The sequence below is a fragment of the Mus musculus genome, chromosome 3, assembly GCF_000001635.26.
Source record: "Mus musculus strain C57BL/6J chromosome 3, GRCm38.p6 C57BL/6J".
In the NCBI taxonomy this organism is placed as follows: Eukaryota; Metazoa; Chordata; class Mammalia; order Rodentia; family Muridae; genus Mus; species Mus musculus.
The window spans coordinates 47,227,509-47,237,441 of record NC_000069.6 but is presented as its reverse complement, the minus strand read 5'-3'; the positions used below and the strand labels follow the sequence as shown (position 1 = coordinate 47,237,441).

Sequence of the window (9,933 nt, the reverse complement as noted above, 5' to 3'; positions counted from 1 at the left end):
TAACTCTAGTCAGCAGATTTATCACATATTTCATGTATTGCTATCCTACTGTTTTTCCATTGACACCCAATGTTTTAACCCTGAGGCTTTATGTGTAACATGCTCAGTGGTTATAGGACATCTGACCATAGTACAAAATGCCTGGCCACTGAAGCTCTTTTTAGACTTCTCAGTGCACTTCTTCATGAGTACAGCTCTTGTCTTCTGAACATCTGAAAACCACTACCTTATAACTTCTGTTTGGTGTGATTTAAAATAATTCTGAGTAAATTCATGTTCTTAGATATTTACAATTTTGGTTTTTTTTAAAAATAAGTTTCTTTTTTCATTAATTAATTAATTTACTTATTCATTTTACATACCACAATCAGACATCCTCTCCTCCCAGTCAACACCCCTACAGCTCCTTCCCGCCCTCCTCTTCTCCTCTGAGAAGGGGAGCCACTCCTAGGTATCACCCATCCTGGTACATCAAGTCTTTACAGGACTAATCACAATTTCTCTCAGTGAGGCAAGATAAGATAGCCCAGTTCAGGAAAAGAGATCAACAGAGAAGTAACACATTCAGGGATAGGTCCTTCTCCAGTTGTTAGAAGACTCACATGAAGACCAAGTTGCATATTTGCTACATACGTGCAGGGAGCCTAGGTCCAGCCCATGTTTGCTCTATTGTTGGTGGTTCATTCTCTGGAAATACAGAAGTATTTCAGGTTCAGTGATCAAAGGGTCCAGGTTCAGTAATCAAAAAATCCATTAATGTAATCCAACATATAAACAAACTGAAAGAAAAAAAAATCACATGGTCATCTCATTAGTTGCTGAAAAAGCCTTTGAGAAAATCTGCCTATGTCCTTTTGTCTTTTATAGATTCTGTTGAGAAGTTTGTTCTAATTCTAATAGTTCTGCCTTTATATGTTACTTGGCCTTTATCTCTTGTGGTTTTAAGATTCTTTCTTTGTTTTTCAGTACATTTAGTGTTTTGATTATCATGTGGCAGGAAGATTTTCTTTTTTAGTCTACTCTATATGGTGCCTGTAAGCTTCTTATACATTTATTCGAATATCTTTATTTAGATTAGGGAAATTTACTTCTATGATTTTGTTGAAGATATTTTCTGGGCCTTTGAGTTGTGAATCTTCTCCTTCTATTAGTTTTGAGCTTTTCATAACATCCCAAATTTTCTCGATGTTTTCTGTTGGAAACTTTTTAGCTTCAGCATTTTTTTTTTCGACTGATGTATCAATTTCTTCTATGGTATTTTCTACTTCTGAAATTCTGTCTTCCATGTCTTGTATTCTGCTGTGGCTTTATTTCCTGTTCTTTCCCTAGATTTTTCAATTTTAGGTTTGCCTCACTTTAAATTTTCTTTATTGCTTTTATTACAATTCTCAGGTCTGGAACAGTTGTGTTCCTTTACATGTTTGATTTTATTTACCTACCTTTCTTTAAGAGTTGCATTTATTTCCTCCTTAAAGGCCTCTATACTCTTCACAACATTTTTAACCCCTCAAATTTAAGAGTGAATTGTATACTTGAACTTACTTGCAATATATTGTAAATATACAAGATGGTGATTAAATTCAGCCAATTCACTGAAAACATTTTCTTTTTTATGATGAATTATATTTTTTGATTTTAATATGTTTAGAATACTTCTTATGTCTTTTTCCTCTTCCCGTCCTCCTTACCCTATTATGTATCCTCCCCTGCTTTATTATTGTTTTCTTATTTTCTAATTATTATTATTTTATTTATTTATTTTTTACTTATTCACTTTACCTCTTGCTCACCACCCACTCCCAGTCATCCATTTCACAATCTTTCCCCACATACCTACATTTTCCTCTGAGAGGATATGGAACACACTGGTATCCCCCGACACTGACACATCAAGTCTCTGTGGGGCTAGGCATATCCTCTCCCACTGAGACCAGAGAAGGCAGCCCAGCTAGAAGACATATGCAGACACCCACACACGATCAGTGGATAGGACATAGGAACTTTTTTGGAAGATCTAGAAGATTCTGGTCACTAAGGGGACAGGAACTTCACAGGAAGACCGACAGAATCAACTAACCTGGACCCTTGGGCCTCTCGGAGACTGAATTACCAACCATGGAACATACACATGCTGAATGAACCTAGTTCCCCTGCACATTTATAGCAGATGTGCAGCTTGGTCTTCATGTAGATCCTGAACAAGTAGAGCAGGGACTATCCCCCTTGACTCTTTCTATCAAAAGCATGTCCTCTTTATGAAGTGTTATTGCATATATACATAGATTAGAAGATATACATCCATGACTAAACATATGGTACTGGACAACCCTTGCTCTACTCAGGGAAAGAACATCTCTCCTGTCTCCACATTTTCTATAAAGCCTTTATTTATTTGTTTAGAGTTGAGGCCTTGTGAATTTTCCCCAAAATTTTAGTTTTGAAGCCCTGTAAATTGCCCACAATTTCAGTATAGAAGATAATTCTTTGCCGTTTTATGCTTTCAGAATTTCAGCCATGTAATTTCAAAGTTCCCTTCATCTCAGAGACAGTAATATCTAACTTCCTGACTTGCAATTTGAACATAAGACTTAACCACACATTAAACAGAACAAAGGCTTCTGCAATTGCTTTTGCTGAAATTAGTAAACATTGTGTCCATCATTCTAATATGCAATTGAGAATGCTAATAATTACTTAAGAGAAAAATCTTATTATCTTCTTTAATTCTAGAAGATATACGGCAGAACTCATTTTTATTTGATTATTTAAAAAAATAGTTGTGTCTGCTTAAGTCTAAATTACTTTCTGCCCTCCTGTTTCCTTATTTTATTGTTTTATTTGTTACTCAATAAATTACGTCTTCACTAAAATGTTTACAAAATAGAGCATTTGACTGTTCATACCACAAAATTAAATGTTTCCGTGTTTTGACAAGGGTCAATGGATATAGTCATTTGTAAAACTTATTTAATTCATTAAAGATTCAAGTTAACTCATTAGAAATAAAGGATCCTGAGATATATCATGAGAAGATCAAAATACAAGTCAAACCAGGGTGGTAATGTTAAATGTTACATGTTTCAGTAATAAACTATCAAATTATTCATACATAAATACAACCTGTTGAGAGGGATGTTAATTGTAACTCTATTGGGCATCAGCTTCTATGCTAATAAACTAAGCGTTTGGTTTGGTATCAGATATGTGCATCTCAACGGTTTGTAGAACAGACCAAAGGGAAGTATGTCATGAAGTGGCCTAGATAGCTAACTGCCATCAATACTTGTTCTTTTTCTTTTGTTTGTAAAGAGCCTAATCCTGTTTTATTCATTCTAATTTTCATTACACTAATTTTACTTATATCTAAGTAATTTTAAAGAAATAATATTTTTAAATTCAAAATAAAGTAGGTTCTAGTATATATGAACCACATCTTAGTTTATCATACCTCTTTGACAAAATACTGTAAGCTTCAAACTCTATTTTAAAAAGATATTTTTTATTGTTGGAAAGTCTGAGAAGTTAACTACTAGTGCCCTAAGCATTCTGCATGTGTGAATGTTCCATGGTCTTTGCAATTTAAAATATTACTTTTAGACTATGTATTCCTGTAGTGAAGAGACAGCATTAATGCTTCTTTTATAAAGATATTAGTATTAACTAGGAGGGTCCACAAATGTCTAGGTGTCAGAATTAATTAAAGTCTTTGGGTCAGAGAGAAACAGAATCAAACAGAAAACAAAACAAAACAAGAAATGGAGAAAGAGTAAATGTTAAAAGGAAGCAGGGGTTCCTTGGCAGTAGGAAGGGGATACATATGAAACTGTCAAAGAGTAAAAGTAAACTAATGAGTATCTAAGATATCAAAGTACAGCACAGATACACTGTCAACAACACACCAAACAGGCACAGTTTGAAGGTAGTTTCCTTCACCAATCCATGGGACTTTGATGTCATTTTTTTTTTATTTCTGGAAAAACAGTTAATATCAATTATAAAAGGAGTCTCCTCCATATGCTGATAGCCAGTACATCATCTTCAATTTCATGGGTTTTTTGTTTTGTTTTTTTGTTTTTTTGTTTTTTTTTTTTTGTTTTTTTGTTTTTTTGTTTTTTGTTTTTGTTTTTGTTTTTTATCAATAGCAGGAGACGCTTATACACAGAATATGACCTTTGATGAAACCCTATAAGAGATGTGTTTCTACCCTATTTATAAGAGATCTAACATGGTCCTTCCTAGAGGAAAAACAAGCAAGTATCTGTTTCATATTGCAGGGCCTTTAGGGAAGAGTAAAACCAAATCTCCAAGTTATCAGAAGATAACACAGTCATAACTAATGTATTATTGATAATTTCAAAGGATAAAGTTTCTGATGAGATTTTATCGTGTAAATAATCCAAGTGACAAGGAAATGGATATTTCTGTAGCATAAAAAATAAGATAATAGCAATTTTTCCAAATTAGACAGCCTGTCATTAAGAACAATAATGAGCAGACTGCACCCAAATGGCTTATCCAGTGCTACAGCAGATTTTTACGAGTCTACGTAACATTTTATAGACAAAACCTTTCTGGTATGTGAAGAATAATTCTAAGACAGTATGTGTTTTTGTGTACATAATATGCATATTAAGTTTGTACAATGCCAAGAATCTGTCAAACAATCGGCAAAAAGGTGGAAACAATATATTAAGAAAGCCAAGAATTCTGTTAACATGATCTAGCAACTCTGTAGCAGAAAATCAACATCTATATTTTCATGGAAACCTTAAAGGTAATTTATAAATACTGCCTAAGGAAAACAAACCATCTTAAAAAGATGGTAATTTAATATTTTTAACTTTGGGTAAAGGAAATAACTTAAACAATAATTTACATTTACTGTAATGACAAAAATTCAGTGTGTATCCCCAGGTCAACAAATAAAAGATTCACCAAAGCTACAGATTATAAGTCTGACAAATCTCTAAGCTACATCAAGGATGAATTTTCATAGTTTCTCCACTTATAAAGCTATAATCAATTGAAGGATTCCTTTTCTAGCACAGTTAGGTCATCAAGCATGAAAGTACAAGTCTATTACATACTAGTGAAGAAGGAAGAGAGGAGTATGTTGAGAGAGAGAGAGAGAGAGAGAGAGAGAGAGAGAGAGAGAGAGAGAGAGAGAGAGAGAGAACCCACAGATGATAGGCAATGAATTTTACTGTTTTGAAGCTACAAAGAATGTGTTTCCTTTGAAATTTTTGGAAAAACAAGACATAATTGTCTCAACTAAATGAAGCTTGGATATCTTTAGCTTTTTCTTTTCTTTTCTTTTCTTTTCTTTTCTTTTCTTTCTTTCTTTCTTTCTTTCTTTCTTTTTCATTTTTATTAGACATTTTCTTTACATTTCAAATGTTATCCCCTTTCCTAGGTTCCCCTCTGAAAACCCCTATCCCTTCCAACCCTTCCCCTGATAACCAACCCACCCACTCCTGCTCCTTAACCCTGGCAGTCCCCTACACTGGGGCATATAACCTCCACAGGAACAAGGACCTCTCCTCCCATTGATGACTGACTAGGCCATCCTCTGCTATATAAGTGGCTTAAAGCCATGGGTCCCTCCATGTGTTTTCTTTGGCTGGTGGTTTAGTCCCATGGAGCTCTGGAGATATTGTTTGGTTCATTTAGTTGTTCCTCCTATGGGACTGCAAACCCCTTTAGCTCCTTGGGTACTTTCTCTAGTTCCTTCATTGGGGACCCTATGCTCTGTCCAGTGGATGACTGTGAGCATCCACTTCTGTATTTGTCAGGCACTAGCAGAGCCTCTCAAGAGACAGCTACTCTGGAAATCAGATTGGCAGTTCCTCAGAAAATTGGACATAGTACTACCTGAGAATCCAGCAATACCACTCCTGGCCATATACCCATAAGATGCTCCAACATATAATAAGGACACTTGCTCCACTATGTTCATATCAGCTTTATTTATAATAGCCAGAAACTGAAACGAAGCCAGATGTCCCTCAACAGAGGAGTGGATACAGAAAATGTGGTACATTTACACCATGGAGTACTATTCAGCTATTAAAAGCAAATAATTTATAAAATTCTTAGACAAATGGATGGATCTGGAGGATATCATCTTGATTGAGGTAACCCAATCACAAAAGAACACACATGATATGCAATCACTGTTAAGTGGATATTAGCCCAGAAACTTGGAACACCCAAGATAAAATTCGCAAAACACATGAAACTCAAGAAGAAGGAAAACCAAGGTGTGGATTCTTTGGTCCTTCTTAGAAGTGGGAACAAAATAACCATGAGAGGAGATGCAGAGACGACGTGTGAAGCAGAGACTGAAGGAATGATTCCAAAGACTGCCCCACCTGGTGATCCATCCCATAAACAACCACCAAAGCCAGACACTATTGTAGATTCCAACAAGATCTTTAGCTTCACCGAAAGTGAAGAAGTATGCTCCTGCCCCTCCCAAAGCCGAAGCCAAAGCGAAGGCCTTGAAAGCTAAGAAGGGGGTGCTGAAAGGTGTCCACAGCCACAAAAAGAAGAAGATTCGAATGTCACCAACCTTCCGGTGTCCCAAGACCCTGCAGCTCTGGAAGCAGGAAAAATATATTTGGAAGAGTGCGCCCAGGAGAAACAAGCTTGACCACTATGCTATCATCAAATTCCAACTGACCACTGAGTCAGCCATGAAGAAAATAGAGGACAACAACACTCTTGTGTTCATTGTGGATGTCAAGGCCAGCAAGCATCAGATCAAGCAGGCTGTCAAGAAACTCTATGACATCGATGTGGCCAAAGTCAATACCCTGAAAGGCCCGAAGGAGAGATGAAGGTGTATGTTCGATTGGCTCCTTATTATGATGCCCTAGATATTGCCATCATCTAAACTGAATCCAGATGGCTAATTCTAAATATATACTTTTTTTCACCATTAAAAAAAAAAAAAAAAAAAAAAAAAAAAAAAGATTTATTCTAAGTACACTGTAGCTGATGGACCAGAAGAGGGCACCAGATCTCATTACCAGTGGTTGTGAGCCACCATGTGGTTGCTGGGGTTTGAACTCAGAACTTTTCAGAAGAGTAGTCGGTGCTCTTACCCGCTGAGTCATCTCGCCAGCCCCAGATCTTTAGGTTTTCTAAGACAGTTTGTCTTCAAACTATTTCTCATAGTTCAAGAGGCAACGGTGAGATGGAGTTAAAGGCAAGGTTCTTCAGAAGCCTATGCCCTATGAACAAGTAACCTACTTCATGTTGCTAGTACTGACATAAGTCAGGGAGATATTGAATGTTTAATATTCTTTCAGAGCACAGTGATTATCTAGATAAATGGCCACATGTCTGATATCTTACCGTATTACAAAACCTGAATTCCTCCTGTTACAGAGGCAATCATGCTCCAATAGTCAATCATGGGACACTTCTAAGTCTTAGGCCAGTAGGTCATCTTCACAAACACTGGGAAATACTGGGAATTTTACCTTTCCATAGCTATAAAACAATATTTTAAATGTTTGCAGTAGTATAATTTTGCTCATTCAAATATAACCTGCAGGAACCTGAGCATCCCTACTAACTTAATATTTTTCACAGTTGTCAGGAATGACCACTTATGGTACAAACCCTAGTTATTTGTATCACCCTCTAGTTATCATCCTGTGTTCCATTTTCTGTTTTGGTCACTCCAGAGATAATCTTAGGTGCTGATGTTAATTAAAATGTTATATCTTGGTTGCAAACCTCAGTTCCACTGGGAAAATTGCAAGGAAGGAGACTGATTGATAACTGAGATGTTACTATATGTCCTGTTCCAGAACTGTAAATGAGAAGAAAAAGAAAGAAAGGAAGGAAGGAAGGAAGGAAGGAAGGAAGGAAGGAAGGAAGGAAGGAAGGAAGGAAGAAAGAAGAGAAAGAAAAAAGGAAGCAATTTTGCCTCTTCTTATTGTAGCAAAATTAGTTTTTTTGTGTGTGCTTTCTTTTTTTTAATTAGCATGGATAAAATGGTTAACAATGAATAATCCTGTAGAAAATATCAGATAAAGCCATGGGAGACCATTGAGGATCAGGAGGAAAACAAGAATTAACAGAAACTAAGCAGGTACAGTGAAAAGGACATCTACTATGGCACAATTGCAGTTCTGTGACAATGTGAGCGCTAGGGCTTTAATTTGTACAGAAGTTATTTTACTCTCCTTTCAGGCATTAAGTATCAGGACTCCCAGTTGTCTTTCAGCCTGAACTTCCTCGATTTATCCAGTCTGGTTTCCTCTCCCCAAAGTCATCCAGCAAGAACTAACTTCATATATCTACCTTTGCTCTTGGGTAAAGACCCCCTCCATTCTCCCCAGCTTGTGCTGCTCTTGCTCAGCTTTCAACTTTTTCCCGTTGAACTCTGAGACACTCTTGATTGGTTTTAGCTTCAAAACACTGATATCAACCTGTCCTCTTCCTGAACAAGTGTTGCTTTAAAAAGAACCAAAATGTTCAAACACAATTCTCAAAAGAATATCCTCATTTATAATGTTTATTCTCATTTTCCTATGGATAATTTAAGAGTGCAAGAATTGTATTGCACTCTGAAAATCTCCAGAATTCCAAAAGATGAGTTATAATTGGATGGCATAGTTGTCTGTACAACACTACCAAACTAGCCATTGCTTATTTAAGACTACCTTTTTTCCTCCCAACTCCTAAAACTCCATGCAGCCCTCTCACTTGGTTTGAAGCTAACAATATAACATATTGCTAAGTCTCTCAACACTGCTAACAAAGCCTAAAGCCTACAAATTGTCCCATGAGCAGCTATTTACAAAATGAAAATTATTTATTGGCTTCAAATCTATATTGAAAAGGCCTTGGAGGGTAGGGCTGTTGTACATGATGAAAGATAAGTTCTACAGGTAGAACACATTTTACTTTGAAGCTTCAGATCCAAAGAGCATAAATCCCCACGTGTGGTATGGAAGGCAAATCTTTTAAATCCATTTTGGAATTGATTTTTCACTATACAGCTCAATGCTGTTCTTAAAGAGAAATGATTTTCTCGCAAAGCACATACATAATGACTCTTGAAATGTCACACTTAAAAAAGTAGTTACAATTACTCGAAGCATTTAAAAATTTCAGTAGTCAAATGTACCACATACTGCCAAGATGTAATCTGAAATGTAAAAGTTTCACCACAAAATTTTTATTTTTTGTGTATCCACTAGACTGATGATAAAAGATTTTAATGAAGACCGGTTTTAGAATTTTGTTCCATGTACTAAGGGAGTAGTTACAGAAACTCTCCCACAGTCTCCTTTTTATCATTTCGGTGTGATATTAGTACTCTGTATCCATACAATGGTAGTGTTAAAAGAATTCACATATGCATGATCTTTAGTACCTGGTACATATGAGATAGAAGAAATGTGAATATTTTTATTATATGGATATAAGCAGGAAGTATGAGAATGTATGTGCATACGTAAATTTTATGCAAATAAGCCTATTCAAGAACTACCAAATATCTATGGACATAATTATATATACACCATTGAAATCTGTTCTTAAATATACATTTCTCAGTATATAAAGTATTATGAGGGAATAATATTCAGGACCTTGTGGGTGTTAGTTATTTGGGAGAAGAAAATTATATTATTCAATATGCTCTAAAATAGAAGTCATAATAAAGGAAAAACAGCTATTATAATGTGTTTCAGTAAGGGCATGTTTTGTTTAAGTTGAATAAGAGCTATTTAAAACTTTAAAGTGTGAAATTACCCTTGGCCTTTGAAGTGGTAGTTTAATGTAAATGTAAGAATTAAAAGGTGACTAGCCATGTATTACTTTTTCACATTTGTCAGCTTAATCCAGCCGGGTAGTTTAGAAATTCTGTCACAGATGTCTGAAATTGTTAAAATTAGCATGTTTTATCTGCAG

At 35.7% G+C, this 9,933-nt stretch overlaps 1 pseudogene; it reads left to right on the top strand.

The window, feature by feature from the left end:
* Rpl23a-ps5 (ribosomal protein L23A, pseudogene 5) lies at positions 6,444-6,944 on the top strand (annotated as a pseudogene).